Source organism: Artibeus jamaicensis, unplaced genomic scaffold (genome assembly GCF_021234435.1).
Source record: "Artibeus jamaicensis isolate MK-2021 breed Jamaican fruit bat unplaced genomic scaffold, CSHL_Jam_final scaffold_1964, whole genome shotgun sequence".
NCBI classification, from domain to species: Eukaryota; Metazoa; Chordata; class Mammalia; order Chiroptera; family Phyllostomidae; genus Artibeus; species Artibeus jamaicensis.
In genome coordinates, this window is record NW_026522030.1 from 70,317,559 (window position 1) to 70,333,784 (window position 16,226).

The window sequence follows — 16,226 nt, forward strand, 5'->3', positions numbered from 1 at the left end:
CTTGTTGGTATATCTTTGTTTTTAGAATGTTGTTTTTAAAATGTGTTATGAAGGCAATTAGTATGTCAAGCCATCATAAACTTGCAGTTTTGTCTTGCCAGCCGTGTTAAATACTCATTTTTGTTTTATATCATGGAAGCATTGTTGATACAAAAATAGTTCTGTGTGTCTATTTTCTGACACCAAGAAAGTTCCTGAATTACTATTCAACAGGGTCCTGTCTGTCATCTTCTTAACATTCTTATTTTTTATGTGATGCCTAGTAGTTAGAATATTTATAAAGGCAAATTCAATGATTTATAAACTAAATGAACTTAAAATATAGCTGATAATTTGGTGCTGATGGACCAGATATAAAATGTTATTGTTTATGGTTTATCATACCTTATCTTCACTAGAGCCATGGGGAAAAATCAGGCCAGGAATATCCCTGCACAGCTGGAAGCACAGAGTGATGGAAAAGACCTAAATTGCTACAAGTATGTGGCACAAGGTCAGCAAACTGCAGCCCATTAGCCTCCTCTTGTTTTTGTAAAAATTTATCAGAAGACTCATTCACATACAGATGTCCGTGGCTGCTTTCGAGCTACCTGGTTAGAGTTGAGTAGTTGCGACAAGACTGTATGGCCTATGAAGCCTAAATTACTAACTGGCCCTTTAAAGAGTTTGCCAACCCATTTATGACAAGGTTGTGATAGGCCAGTGATGTTCAGGTGCTGCAAGGTCCCTGGGTGTGCAGTAGTGGCCTGCCTTGGAAACTTGATAGAAAAGCAGGGTGTCCAGGGCCACCCAAGACTAAATGAATCAGAATTTTAGAAATCTGATTTATTTAATGAGCTGTCCTTGTGGTTCTGATTCACCACCAGGGGCTATTCCTCAATTTCTTCCAGTTGATTGTTGCCATGATTCTATCATTTGACTCAGGCTATATGGCCAAGCAGGCTAGATCTCGAAACAACATAGGGATCCGAACTCCTCTCTATGGTCTTTCCACAAAAACACGTGCTCATTGGCAGGAAAGAGAGGAGACCCGTGAATTCTGCATTTGGGTCCAGAGAGAGGAATTCCCTTTTAAATGCTCTGTCACCACCATGGGGGAGGACCTCACTGGAGGGTGTGGGCCTCTGATCTAACGGGCATGGAGGGAGGTCCACGCCAGGCCCAAGCCTATTCTAACCCCACTGAGAAGGTCCCAGTTGACCCGACCTGACTTGGCTGAGTCACTTGAAACCTTGGACCTCTGTTTCCTCATCTGTACATACATACATTAAAGATGATGTGTGTCCCTCACTGACCTTTGGAGGTTGAAAGCAGTGATGGCTGTGATGAGGCCCAGACAAGAGGAGACGTTAAAAGTCAAATGAAAATCAGAACCTCTGAGGCTCCCACACTGAGTTCTGGCTCAATCACCAACTCAGCTCCTTAAGTTTCCCCACCTCTAAGGTGACATGGACACTCGCACGGCAACATGAGAGTCACTAGGGGAGGTTTCCTGAGCTCCTCGGGACATTCAGGAAACATTACAATAGCAGAGTAAAATGCTCACGTAATACAGTGTCCTCATTAATGGAGATTTTAACTGGACAAAATAAAATACCAAGCAGTTTTCTGTCTTACAGCCTCATCTTCCTGCCTCTTTCTGATGTAATAGCCATCAATCTGTCCCTAAACCCTTCAGCAGTGACTTTCACACATAATGCTCACTTGGGTTCATGGAGGAATATGTACTCCCTGAAATTGAACATGGAAAATATTAATTGTGTTCATTGGAATTCAAATTGAACAACACTTTCTTTTTGATGTGTTTTATTCCACCAAAATGACCATTCATTGCCATCTAATCTTATGTTCTTTATAAATTACATATACCTAAGTAAGCTAACTTAGTTTTCATGTTGGCCTAGGGAGAAGTTTTTCATCAGAACTGTGTCCCAAAATCTACCATATTTATTCAGGACTTATGTAAACATAAGGCCCCATTTTTTTTGGCACAATGGACATATTTAACAGCTTCGGGAATGCTGTATGCTGTTCAATTTCGGGCAACAGCCACGTTGATGTAAAAGCAGGTGTTTCATTTTTGGTAACTGGCAACTGACCTCCCAAAAGCAAAAGTGGAGATGACCTATTAATCATCTAAAAAGAATATTTGCCAAGTTTTAAATACTTTTAATGAAGGTCGCACCTAGTGAGAACATGCCTCAAATAGGAACCTGTTTAATTGTTCACACTGTTGTGATGGAGGGTGTGTTGGACACCGTTTCTCCCCACCATTAAATTGCAACTGCTGGCATAAGGATGTCAAAGGCAGGGTTTGCACACATCCTCTGTAGGGATTCCCTCCGTTGAAGCAAAGACAACGGGGTCTTTAGACTGAGGTGCTGAGAAGGGAATCGACCTTGTAGAGAACATTTGCCTTGACAATGAGACACCCCTGCCAGCAGTACCACCCAAAAGAGGAAAACACAAAATCAGGTGACCCCTCTACAATCCTTTTTCCTAGAGAGTTCTCTTCATCTGCTTCCTGTCCACAGGCCTGGAGGATAAGGGTGCAGGAGTGTGAAATATAAGCTACCAACAAGGCAAAAAAACAGATAAGAGTTCACACTAACAGAAGTCCTGGAAATGCATGTCAACAGCACCATCTTTGTACACAATGACAACAGCTTATATTCTTGCGGTGAGGGGTGAAGGGAGGTGGATAAGAGCCTGTTTTATTTTTATAAAGAAAATAATCGTGTAGATGGTGGAGAACTTGATGAACAAGTTTTGACTGGTGAGTTATTATATAATAACGAGGATTGCAGCATTAAGCCCAAGTCAAAGTGCCAAAAGAAAGATCTTGGTAATTACCAAGTGCAAGCAGCAGCAGTGGTAGGTAGACTCCTGTTGAGAGCCTCTTGCAGGAAGAGAAGCAAGATGAGGCAGGAACACAGCAAAGCAGGATGCTCTCTGCTGTGGATTGAGAGAGTAGCCATCCATCAGAGGAGACATGGTCGGGTGTCCAGAAAGTGAGGCTGACACTGAAAAAGACCATTAAAATGATGAGGATGTATGAAGAAAAATAAGAGTGGAGCAGTGCCAAGAGACAAAGACTTCCTCCTTCAAAACATCCATAGCTGCCAGAGCAGTTGCCAGCCCCATAATATTTGAATACTGTGACTGCTGAAGTGTCAAGAAGCACACTTGAGCCTTCTATCATTGAGTGCCTTTTTCTTTTACTATACAGTTCCCACCTCACATGGAATCATGGAAGGTTGCACCAATCATTGGAGTTCATTGTGAATCCTGGAAGCCGTATGAGAGTTTGCTATCTTTTATCCAAGAAATCTGGAGAAGTGATATGACATGCCTAACATTAGCCAACACCTTCCATAGTGAAGTCAGTTTAGAATCTGGATCTAGTCCAGTCTGCTGTTATTCTCTCTAATTGCCCTCCTTCCCTCCATCTCATTTGTTTGGCATGTCAACTTCAAAGGTATGGGGTACTGCTGTCTACAGTCAACTACTATAGCAAAATAGAGAAAGAGCGTCTGGGCTTCTTGGCCACAAAGTGTCCACAGACTATATGTCTGCTCTAAAGGTGACTAGCTGCAATGGGGGAAGCAATTAGTGAATCTCTGAATCAGCCTTCTGATTACACTTCAATTCCAAAAGCTAATTGGCTAAAATGTTCCTCCTTAATTAGAAGCAATTAATATGTGAAACTGTGTTTTCATTTCACAAGAGAGTTTGCATTTCATGATCAAAATCTCATAGTTCATTTACTAATGGTCTCTAATGGCCTGTAATCATATAGCACACACAGTTAAGGTGGGATTTCCAAACTATAAGTAAGGGAGGATGACTGAATTTATGAACTATCCTTCCACTGCCAAGGACAGAGCCTGCATCCACCTTGGACTGCAAAACACACATACTTGCCCAAACACACCCACATGCACAAGAAGTCCTGACCTATCAACTTTGACCACTCCTGAATTTCCTTCTCTCTGTTGTCATTCTCTCAAGACCTGTTCTCTCTGAGAGGACTCTCTCAGCACCAATACCAACAGAAGTCTATCCAAAATACAGAATCTAATGGTGGAGCTCTATCCTGGCTCCTTCCTTGGGTAGCCACAATACTGATAAATAAATAAATACCCCCCAAAAATAACTATACCATTTTTTATGTGATATGTGTCAGGTTGTACATAGGTGATCTCGCCAAACAAACTCCATGATATCAGCAGAGACTCAAAATGACGGAGAAAGAGCACTCAAATGCAGGAGGAAATAGAAAAAGATGAGGAAAAGGAGGCAGGGTAGTAAAAAAAAGAATGAAGGAGCAGAGAAATTCAGAACTGTGAGGGTGAATTAAGAGAGAAGAAGGTGCCAGCAGAGTTGAGGTCATGACAGGAATTCCTCACCACACACCAAAGTAATTTTATGAGAATGGTGGTATACTAAAACCAAAGTGGGGAGATAGATTATAAAGAAACAGTGCCTTGTGAGACCGACTGGCCATCTTGGTGGCTGCTCCAGGTTGGGAGCCATCTCACACCTGAGACAGGAAGGTGGTGGCCATGGAGAAGATGAAGTGTCGAAAGAGTCAGTCAACTCTAGACTCCAACTTGTTATGAAAAGTGGGAAGTACATGCTAGGGTAAGAGCAGTCAATGGGAATAATCAGACAAGGCAAAGCAAAACTGGTTATGGCTGCCAGCAGCTGCCCAGCCTTGAAGAATCTGAAATAGAGTGCTACACCATGTTGGCAAAAATGGGTGTCCATGACCACTGTGGCAGTGATATTGAACTGAACCCAGCGTGTGGAAATACCACTGAGCATGCTCACTGGCTACCACTGATACAGGTGATTCTGGTATCATTAGAGGCATGCCAAAACAGACCGGTGAAAAGTAGATCATCCAGAACTTTTCTTTAATTAAACTGGCCAGAGCTTCATTTAAATACATACAAACATGCACATTCACACAAAGAGTGCCTTTGTTTTATGTGCTAATTTTTTTCCTCTTTCATTTTCCAAAATCTTAGAGTGCTAGATGTATTTAGAGCAGGGGTTGGCCAACTATAGCCCGCAGGCCAAATCCAAACATCACTTGTTTTTACAAATAAAGTTTTATTAGAACACAACTACACCTATTGCTTTATGTACTGTATTGTCCATGGTGTTTTCATGCTACAATGGCAAAGTTGAGTTGTTGTGACAGAGAACATATGGCCTACAAAGCCTAAAATATATGCTACCCAGCCCTTAAAAAAAGTTTCCCACCCTGATTTAAAGTAATCCCTCCAGACCAAACCAAGCATCTAGTCAGGAAGAGGAGGGGCAGGCTGCTGTGGAGACAAGTGATACCCTTTCTTGCTACTTTTCTAACACACTTATTCTTTCCTCCACCTGGACTGGACATTTGTTTTCCAGACAGACACCTGGCTCACTCCATCACTGACTTCAGGTGTTTGTTAAAATGTCACCTTTTCAGGGGGTCCTGACTGGCCACCCAGTTTAAAATAGCAAATTTTAACAACTCCCACCCCACCACAGCACATCCTCTCTCCCTCTTCTACTTAATTTTAATATGATCTAACAACCTCTATATTTTACCTACTTATTTGTTTATGGCCTATCTTATCCTACCAGAATGTTAGCTCTTTGAAGACAGGGATTTGCGTCTATGGTATTCACCACTGTATTCTTAAAGCATAGAATGGTCCTTGGAACATAGTGCTCAGTTAACTATGGTATTTGTGAAAATAATGAACCCTAGAAGGTAATTACTGTTTTACAGAAGAGAAAACTAAGACCCTATGAGATTAAGAGATTTGCTAGACATACAGTGGAAGGAAGGGAGAGAACTAGTCATGGATTCCCAAGCCTCTGGGCTTCAGCACTACTGATGGGAACTATTTCCATGGCTACTGTTTGCCTCTACTGTTTGTTCATTCCTCCATTAGTTATTAAGCATAGCACCCTCTCTAGAGCCAGGCGATTCTGTGCAGAATAGAAAGAGAAATATGACCATAGTCCTGACATGAAAAACCTTAAAACCTTTTTCTTTCTCTTTCTCTACAAATGCATATAAACATAAAAACACATATATGTGCCTTTTTGGTTTGCTTTGCTTTACTTTTTATTAAGGAAACATTTTAAACACGCAAATGTTGCATAGAGTAATGAACCCTAATAATACTTCCCCGATTCTATTTTGTCAGTTCTCCTTCAGTTGTGATTGTTTGCTGGAGAATTGCAACACATATTTCAGACATCATGCCATTTCACCCACAGATACTTCAGTATGTATCTCTAACTGAGAATGATGTTTTTAAAAAACCTAACCACCCAGCTATTATTACACCAAACAGAATCAACAATAATTCCTTCATATCTCATAATACCTAATTCACATTCAAATCTCCCTGATTGTTCCAAAGATGATTTTTGTGTGTTTTAATTTACCCCTATTTTTGGTGTAAATATTTCTATACTAAACCTGTTTTGTTTCACTTTGAAACAAAGAGAACAATGATTTTTATATTTTAAAAATAAATATATTAAGATACACACTAAATATTATAATGTGGAATACAATCCATCATTTTTTAAAGAGGACTAAATTAAGCAAAATAGGGCTCAGAGGAATGGCTAGATCAGGAAAGGTGTCCTGGAGGAGATAGCATTTGAGCTTGGCCTTGAAGGACAGAATTTCACTATTTCAGAATTGTGGGAGAAATGTTATCAATAAAAGAAAGATCCTGAGTCTCATCCCAGAGGAGAGGAAAGCAGAATGTGTCTGAAAAATAAGGGATTAATTTTACTGGAGTACACACCATCCATGAGCTGTGTTTTTCTGAGTGGAGATCCTAGGAAATTGCAGAAATGTAAAAGGACCCACCTGAATCTTACTGAGTCAGAATTTTGTGTCTTAAGCCCTCCAGGTTCTTCTTCTTCTTTTTTAGATTGTTATTTATTTATTTTTAGAGAGAGGGGAAGGGAATGGGGAAATGTTAGGAACCTCCCTGCCTGGTTTCAGAAGCTGTAATCCCCCCATGGCTAAGGTTGGGTAAAAAAACCTTGGGACCATAAGCCACTAAGGAGACAAAGCGTATCCTCCCAGCGGAGATGCAGCCTCTGCCCCTTTTATTTCACCCTGCTCGGCCCCAGGTGAATAACTGGTTAGCCAATGATGGGTAAGATTCCTCAAGGGAGGGACAACCTAAGACAGGCACAGTAGCAAAGGGGCCGTCAGGGAAAGAGTTAGGGGACTATAGAAAAAGGCATAATGGACCCTCACCCCTTGGCTTTGTCATAGCCTGAGTCCTCTTTCTATCTGTGAGAAGTCTCCTAATCTCTTGGTGGCTAACATCCCCCAACTGACTTAAGCCTAAAACAATGCCAAAGATGGGTGTGTCCCTGTGCTGGAAGAGGCAGTTCCCCTGGGTGATCATGCCTAAGAAAGACTGCATAAAATACTATGAAACTTGCATTGCTAAGAATGCTCTCAATTTAAATGATAAGGGTCCAAGCATAAAATGAATTTGTTTCCCAAAATTTTATTGCCCTTTGGCTATCTGACCCTTACTTAGAACAAGCCCTCGGAGTTCTTTCAATGTTATCTATTGTTTGATCCTTACTGCCTGATAATGATTGATTAGCTTTACATATACACTCTGTGTTCTTATGCAAATTTAATCCAATAAAAGCCCATTGAGGAACAATCTCCTGGCCCTTCTCCTCTGAGAGATTGACCACCTTTCCTCCCCAAGCAGATCATGTCTTGATAAACGTATTCTCATTATGGCAGCTGGGCAGAAAAAGAGAGGGAGAGAAACATCAATGTGTGGTTACCTCTCATGCTCCCCACTACTGGGGACCTGGCCTGCAATCCAGTCATGTGCCCTGACTGGGAATTGAGCCAGTGACCCTTTCATTCATAGGTCTGAGATCAATCCACTGAGCCACACCAGCCAGGGCTCCAGGGGCTTCTTAAACTTCTGAAAGTTTAAGTGCTGACTGGACACAGTAGGACACACTGGAAGAAGGTGACCTTGAAATGTAGCCTGAAGACATTTTTCCAAAACAGGGAAATCCTCTTTAAGACTGTAGAAGAGATGCCTGATTATGTCTATGTTTTAGAGTTCTGAAGGGTACATGAGAGAAAAAAATAGATGGAAAGAGGACCTTGAAGCTGGAAGATCAGAGGAAGTTCTACAGTGGCTGTGAAATGAAATTATAGAAGCAACTTGTTGTTTGTTTTCCAATTTCCATTCACTCTTTGGGTCCCCATTAACCCAATATTCTTCTGGAGGAGCCATGCCTTTCTGCACTCTCAGTGCATTTGTTTCAAAGAGAATTGCCTTCATCTCAGAGTTTAGGGTTGATCATGCGGCTCAGATCATTCAAAAAGAGAATCATATCTTGGCCACAATGATTGGTGTGAGGATAGGAGCACAAGCCGATTAGAATCTGTCATATGTGAGGCTTTGTCTAAAACTTCTAAGAGCAGATGTAAGACGTCCTTTCCCATTAGGAATTTGCAGCCTCTTTGTGAGCAGAGGGGGAGAGAGCTTTTCTGAGAAAGGAGTCGATGAAGAAAGATGTCAAAACTGGTTACATTTGAACACTAGATCAACCTATACCTAAAGCTAAATCTACTCTTGAAATATTCATATTGAAAGGCTTTTGGGATCAGGGTTTGAGGGGGGGCAGTTGTTGTTATCGTTGCTCTGAATGACCTAATCTCAACCTTGGCATTGGAATTGACAAGGGAAACATTGATTCATAGGACATCTACATGTTTTGGACTGTCAGTGAGAGAAGAAATTGGGGAAACCAAGGGTAACTGGTAGTGTTGCAGGTTGGATTTCCTAAGAAGTGAGCTCTGAGAAGATTTTTGTGCAGGAAGTTTACCGGGCGGTGCTCCCAAGGTCAACACCTCTGGAACAGTGAAAGAAGCAGGACTGGGCAGAGGGAGATAAGGAGCTGCCACGCAGCTGGTCTTATGGGGCACTGAGAGGGCCCTTCAGAGTTGGCTCGAATCAGGGCTCAGAGGCCAGAGCTTTCACCTCTACTTTGACAAGTCATTGTATTCAGCTGCAGCCAAGACAGAAGCATGACCGGGGGCCAGGTGTCTTTCTTCCACTGTGTGTAACTCCCAGAGAGAGACTAAGCCAAGCTGTCAGCCATCAATACTCCCACAGCTGGGAAGAGTGCTGAGCCTGGGTGTGGGTCCAGAAACACAGCAATCACAACAGCTAGGTGTTGTGCCCCAGTGAGTGGCTGTGAACAACTGAAATGAGGAAGTGAGGAGCAACAGGAGTCAGGAAGGACGATTTAGTTTTGAACTGGTGGCATCTACACACTCGAAAAGATATTTCCCAGACAGAGGTCAAGAAAGACATTGATCTGGAAACGACAGAAATAGAAACCACAGTTGTTGAACACCTGCCCAGAGGGACTGTAGGTTGACAAAAATGAGGGAGAAGGGAGTTTGAGGAGCTCCCCAGAGAGACAAGGGGGGCAGAGAAAAGAAAAGGAACCCAAAACAAGCAGCAGTTGAATGAGGAAGAGAATCAGACAATGTTACAAATTTCAAGATAATAGTGAAAATAGCAAATATGTATAGATGGTTTACTCTGTGCCAGGCTGTGAACACTTATTGTATTCTACATTGTTAATTTATGTCAACTTATTCCTGGGTAGGGAACTTAAAGAAGATGGTAGTCAATGAGTTGGGTCTGAGTTAGTGAGCTGTGAGCAGTTAAATAGAGGGAAGTCTGGGGTCTGGGCATGCAACAGGTGTACTTGAAGCATGTGTATTTGCTGAATAGAAAAAAAGTCATCTGCCCTGGCTGGCATAGCTCAGTGGATTGAGCTCGGGCCTGTGAACCAGAGTATCGCGGTTCGATTCCCAGTCAGGGCACATGCCTGGGTTGCAGGCCAGTTCCCAGCAGGGGATACATAACAGGCAACCATACACTGATATTTCTCTCCCACTCTTTCAAAAAAAAAGAAAAAAAAAGTCATCAGAAAGGAGAATGTGTGTTTGCTGGATAGATGTTATCCTTACTCTTTGAGTTCCTTTTCTTTTATTAGCTTTGTTAGGATATAATTGACATACCATACAATTCACTCATTTAAAGTGTACAATTCAATGGTTTTTAGTATATTCACAGTTATGCAACCATCATCACAGTCAATTTTAGATCATTTTTGTCACCCTTTAGCTGTTACTCACCTATCACCCCCATCCCTTCAGTCTTGAGAAAACATTAACCTACTTTTTATTCTGTTTTGGACATTTTATATGAATGAAATCATATAGTCTGTGGTCTCTTGTTATTGGCTTCCTTCACTTTGCATAATGTTTTCAAGGTTCAGCTACATTGTAGAAAGTATCAGCACGTCATTCCTTTTTATGGTCAAATAAAAGTCCATTGAATGACTATACCACATTTTGTTTATCCTTTGTCAGTTGCTGAACATTTGGGTTGTTTCTGCCTTTTGGTGATTATAAATAATGTTGCTATAAAACATGCATGTGCCAGTTTTAGTGTGAGCATATTTTCTCATTTGTTTTGGGTGTGTATCTAGGAGCAGAATTGCTAGTCATCTGGTAAGTCTGAGTTTAATCATTCGAAGAGAGAGTTATATAGGAAGAGTGGGAGTATATCCCATCTAAAAATACATGGTATTAATAGACCCAAACAAACAGCCATCCTACTGTATGACTAACCTGTGAGATTTCAATTCTTCAGTACCAAAGAGATGCCACATTTGATTCTCAGAGTAGCCATGGATTTAACCATATCCTAGTCTTTCCTATCACCACCTGTTCTTAGGGGTGGGATAAGGAAAGAAGGAATAAGATGAGCTCTTTTATCCCAATGACATATATATTAGCTTGCAAAGAGTATTATGCAGCTTACGATAAAGTTTGAATTGGAGTCAACTTAACCAGTATATGGCCAAATCTTTTGAAATACCAGGGAAAAATTATGTATAATGCTATATATCAGATGATTCAAGGATACTAAAAGGCAGATGGGGATTAGGCTTCAGGAAGAGGTAAGCAAAATTTAGAAATTTAAGGTAGGAAGGATCATTCTGAGCTGGCAGGTATTTCTGTGGAGGGAAGGAATGGCTTTTGAGATTATCTATCTATAGCCATTCTAAATAAATGTCTAGAATAGGATGGAAGCAAAGATAGCACCCAGAGTAGAAATGACATCTCTGCCAGGTACTGGGATTTACATTCATTCTCTTTCATAACCTTTAGAAAGCCCATGAGAAAGACATTAAGTCCCATTTTGCACTTGAACACAGTGAGGCTCAGAGAGTGTATCAGTTAGGGTCCAACCAGAGAAGCAGAGTCAATAAAAGAGGAGACAGATAAATAGATTATTGATAGATAAATAGATTTATGACAAGAAATTGACTTATGGCCCTGGCCATGTATACCAAAATGTTGCAGGTTTGATCCCCAATCAGGGCACATACCTAGATTGCAGGTTTGATACCTGATCAGGGTGCATATGGGAGGCAACCAATCAATATTTCTCTCTCTCTCTCAAAAACAAATAAAACAAAACCCAAAAAAGTAACAGTAAAAACATATCCTTGAGTGAAGATTTCTTAAAAATGGAAAAAGAAATTGACTTATGGCCCTGGCTGGTGTAGCTCAGAGGATTGAGCGCAGGCCTGTGAACCAAAGGATCGCGGTTCAATTCCCAGTCAGGGAACATGCCTGGGTTGCAGGCCAGTTCTCAGCAGGGGACACATGAGAAGCAACCATACATTGATATTTCTCTCCCTCTCTCCTTCCCTTCCCCTCTAAAGATAAATAAAATAAAACCTTAATAAAAAGAAAGAAATTGACTTATGCAATTTTGTAGAGCTAGGCAAGTCCAAGATACCCCTTAGAGTAGACAGGAAGAGAAGCTAATGAGCAGCCATGAACTGAAACTTACTGTTCACAGACAAGGCTTTCTAGGCTTATAGAAACCCTATACCTTCTTTTAAAGGTCTTTCACCTGATTAGGTCGGGCCCACCCAGAACAATTTCCTTTGTGATTAACTAAAAGATGATTGATTGGGTATTTAATCACATCAGCAAAACTGAACATCTGGGAGAAGGTGTGTGCATGCTTCAAAATGACCATTGTTTCCTTTCCATCCCCCAATCTCAAAATAGAATAAGCCTAACCAAAAACATACTACAAAAAGTAGGTTGGGGACTGTAGTTGAGCCTAGCCAAGGTAACACACCAGAAGCCCACACCCAGAGGTTAAGTAACTATGTTGGTCAGGGCTCTATTACAAGAAAAAAAAAACAGAATTCACACTAGTTGGTTTAAGCAAAACGAGATTTATTACAAGGCAATGAATGGCTCACAGCATTATCAAGAAAACTAGAGAAAAAAACTGTGGGCTTAGTTTTGAACCACAATGCCAATCCCACAGAAGTGGACTATCAAGAGGTCATTTGCCTCTTTCAAGATCAAGAAGCTACCGGTGAAATTGGAATGTTCTTAACAGCTCCTCAACCAAGGCACCACAACCATGCTTCCCAGGAGACAAACCAGCAACAACACATGTATAGTCCTGGACTCACTTTGGCTTTCTGCTTTCTCTGACTGCCCAAAATCAGTGGAACTAAACCACATCCTGACCCCTAGCTTCAAGGAAGTCTGGGAAATATCCTTAATTTTCACCTCTGAGATGTAAGACAGTTGGAATGGATGTTAGTCACTGATCCACAATAGCAACATACAAGGTCTTTTAACCTTTTGGGAGCAAAGCCAACATTCAAACTCAGATCATGCCGTTAATCCCCACATAACACTTCCTTCCATAATTGGAAATTGTCTTTCTCACCTTTTCAGATTTGGGACTCTTTCCTGTCTCAAACTTGTATAGAAAAATTTCTGGTCCATATCTAAATTTGCAAATACAAACACAGCTCTGTGTAGCCTCCCACATTGCCTCCGGCACTGGGAAGGCTGCAGTGTACAGCCCTCTTTTCTTCCTTAGCCAGTCGCTTCAAAATGCTTCAGTTTATGGAAGTTAGTAAAGCAGGCACTGGGCAATTAAATCCAGTGGTCTTAGTGGCAATTGAACTTGTTAGAAGCATTTGGGGGTGGGGGAGGAGAGAACCAAACTTCTGGCAATAATAATAGGAAATATCTGCCATGAGAATCAGGCCTTCCTCAGACCTTCTCTTTGTGTCCTAGTCACATCAGTCCCACAGTCCAACATTCCTAAATAGTTCTCAGTGAAACTCCCCAGCCTGCTCTCAGCAGGTGCGCCTAGGCAGCAGCACGGAGCTCACAGGATATCGACCATCCACTGCGGGCCCTTCCTGAAGAAGAAGGATGTACACATGTGTCAGTACAACCCCATCACAGCCATTAGGAACTCAGAAACAGACATCTTAAGTCTCTAAGGGAACCAAATTAGCATTCCTTCCAAACATCCTAACATCAAAGTTCTGGGTGAATGATACATACTGGTAACTCCAAAATTTTTAAATTTAAATCAATGAATCTTTCCATTGTACAGCTTCTTTCTAGGAAAGAATCCCAACAGTAAGCCTTTGTTTAAGAGAAATAACCTTTTGTCATGTAATTTTTCAATACATATGTATGCTGACATATGTGTAGTGTCTGGATACATATGAGACACTCGATAAGTGACATAGTGAAACCTATCTGTAGCAGTTTGATTATCTGGAAGATCAGAAAATCCTTGTGGGTCTGCAGAAACCAAGTGGTTACTGACATTGAAAAATGCTCATGATCAAAATGCAGATTACAAAAGAAACAGTACATTATGACCCTGTTTCTGAAAAAAAAAAAAAAAAAAAAAAAGTATCTTTATATAAGAGCAGAAGTGAAGTCAGAGAGGGTATCCATTTGATGGGGAAACTCAAGAGTAGAAAAAGTTTGGTTTTAGGTAATAATTTTTTAAAAAATATTTTATTGATTATGCTATTACAGTTGTCCCATTTCCCCCCTTCATTCCTCTCCACCCTGCACAACTCCCACCCACATCCCCCCCCTTATTTCATGTCCGCGTGTCTTAAGTTCTTTAGCTTTTACATTTCCATACTATCCTTGCCCTCCCCGTCTATTTCCTGCCTGCCATCTATGCTACTTATTCTCTGTACCTTTTCCCCTCTTCTCCTTCTCCCACTCCCTGTTGTTAACATTCCATGTAATCTCCATTTCTGTGGTTCTGTTCCTGTTCTAGTTGTTTCCTTAGTTTGTTTTTATTTTAAGAGTGGTTGTTAATAATTGTGAGTTTGCTGTCATTTGACTATACATTCTTTTAATCTTCTTTTTCTTAGATAAGTCCCTTTCACATTTCATATAATAAGGACTTGGTGATGATGAACTCCTTCAACTTGACCTTATCTGAGAAGCACTTTATCTGCCCTCCCATTCTAAATGAAAGCTTTGCTGGATAGAGTAATTTTGGATGTAGGTCCTTGTCTTTCATGGCTGGAAATACTTCTTTCCAGCCCCTTCTTACCTGTAAGGTCTCTTTTGAGAAATCCACTGACAGTCTGATGGGAACTCCTTTGTAGGTAACTGTCTCCTTTTCTCTTGCTACTTCTAGGATTCTCTCCTTCATTTTTATCTTGGCTAATATAATTATGATGTGCCTTGGTGTGTTCCTCCTTGGCTCCACCTTCTTTGGGATTCTCTGAGCTTCCTGGACTTCCTGGAAGTCTATTTCCTTTGCCAGAATGGGGAAGTTCTCCTTTATTATTTGTTCAAATAAGTTTTTCTCTTGTTGCTCTACCTCTTCCCCTTCTGGTACCCCTATGATTCGGATGTTGGAATGTTTGAAGATGTCCTAGAAGTTCCTGAGCCTCTCCTCATTTTTTTTTTTGAATTCTTGTTTCTTCATTGTTTTCTGCTTGGTCATTTTTTTCTTCCTTCTGGTCCACTCCCTTGAGTTGAGTTCCAGTTTCCTCTCCATCAGTATTGGTTTCCTGTGCATTTCCCATCATTTCACTTAGTGTAGCCTTCATTTGTTCATCTAATTTGTGACTAAAATCAGCCAGTTCTGTGAGGATCCTGATCATCAGTGTTTTGAACTGTGCATCTGATAGGTTGGCTCTGGGGCTTAGAGCTGTTCTTCTGCTTGAGCCATAATGTTTTGGTCTGTTTGCAACTGTTATATATGAGGGGCGGTTCCTTAGGTGTTTGCTAGGGTGGGGCAACACAAGTTGCTGGGTTATAATGCTGTATGTGGGAGTGGGGTCCGAGAGGGAACAGTGGCACTTGCTCAGCTCTCTGTTGCACCTCGGTCCCTTCTGCTGCTTCCCCCAAGCAAACTGGGCTTTTCTGGTGCTGATTCCCATGTGGGTGGGTTTGTGTACATTCTAGGACCCTAAGGGTCTCTCTAACAAACTCTTCTGTGAGGCTGGGAGTCTCTCCCTGTACCTCAACCCCCGCAGGTATTTTTCACTCAGTGTTTTGAGGCTTTATTTCCCAGCGCTAGGACGCTGGGTTGTGTGGTCTGTCTCACTCCCCAGTTATCTGCGAGCAAATGTAGGACTGCTGCCCAATCAGCCAGCCACCTCACTCACAGTGCCCCACTTCTCAATCACCACCTTGCTGGGTCTGCCCATTACCACCCGACGCCTGGGGTCTGCCCAGTGCCGCCTTGTGCACCCAGGGTGCCTTGCATGCCCAGTGTCACTGCTTCCTGTGCCAAGACCCCTCTCCACTCAGCTGCCTGACTCCGCCCTGCCTACCAGTCTGGATGAATGTGTCTATTTTAACTCCTTGGTTGTTGGACTTCCATACAGTTTAATTTTCTCTCAGTTTTGGTTGTTATTTTGTCTCTAAATTGTTGTTGTCCTTATTTTGGTTGTCTGCGGAGGCACAGTGTGTCTACCTATGCCTCCATCTAGGCCGGAAGTCTGGTTTTAGGTGATAATTAATAAGCTTCGTAGTTAATGCATGTAAGAAGCTGTTGTTTCAGAACTGAAGGGACTGGCCACCCTGACTCCAGGAGACCATAGCAATTCCACCTTTGTGCTCCAGAAGAGACCATAAGCAATTAAGATGGCATCTAAACCACTGTGTTGTAGGGAGGGACATTCTGCTGCCAAGGACACAGATAAAGAAAATCACCCAGGACATAGGACACAGGACCCAGATAAAAAATCACGGGTCAGTCCATGAAAGGATGTTAGGGAAATCTCTGGACTGAAGT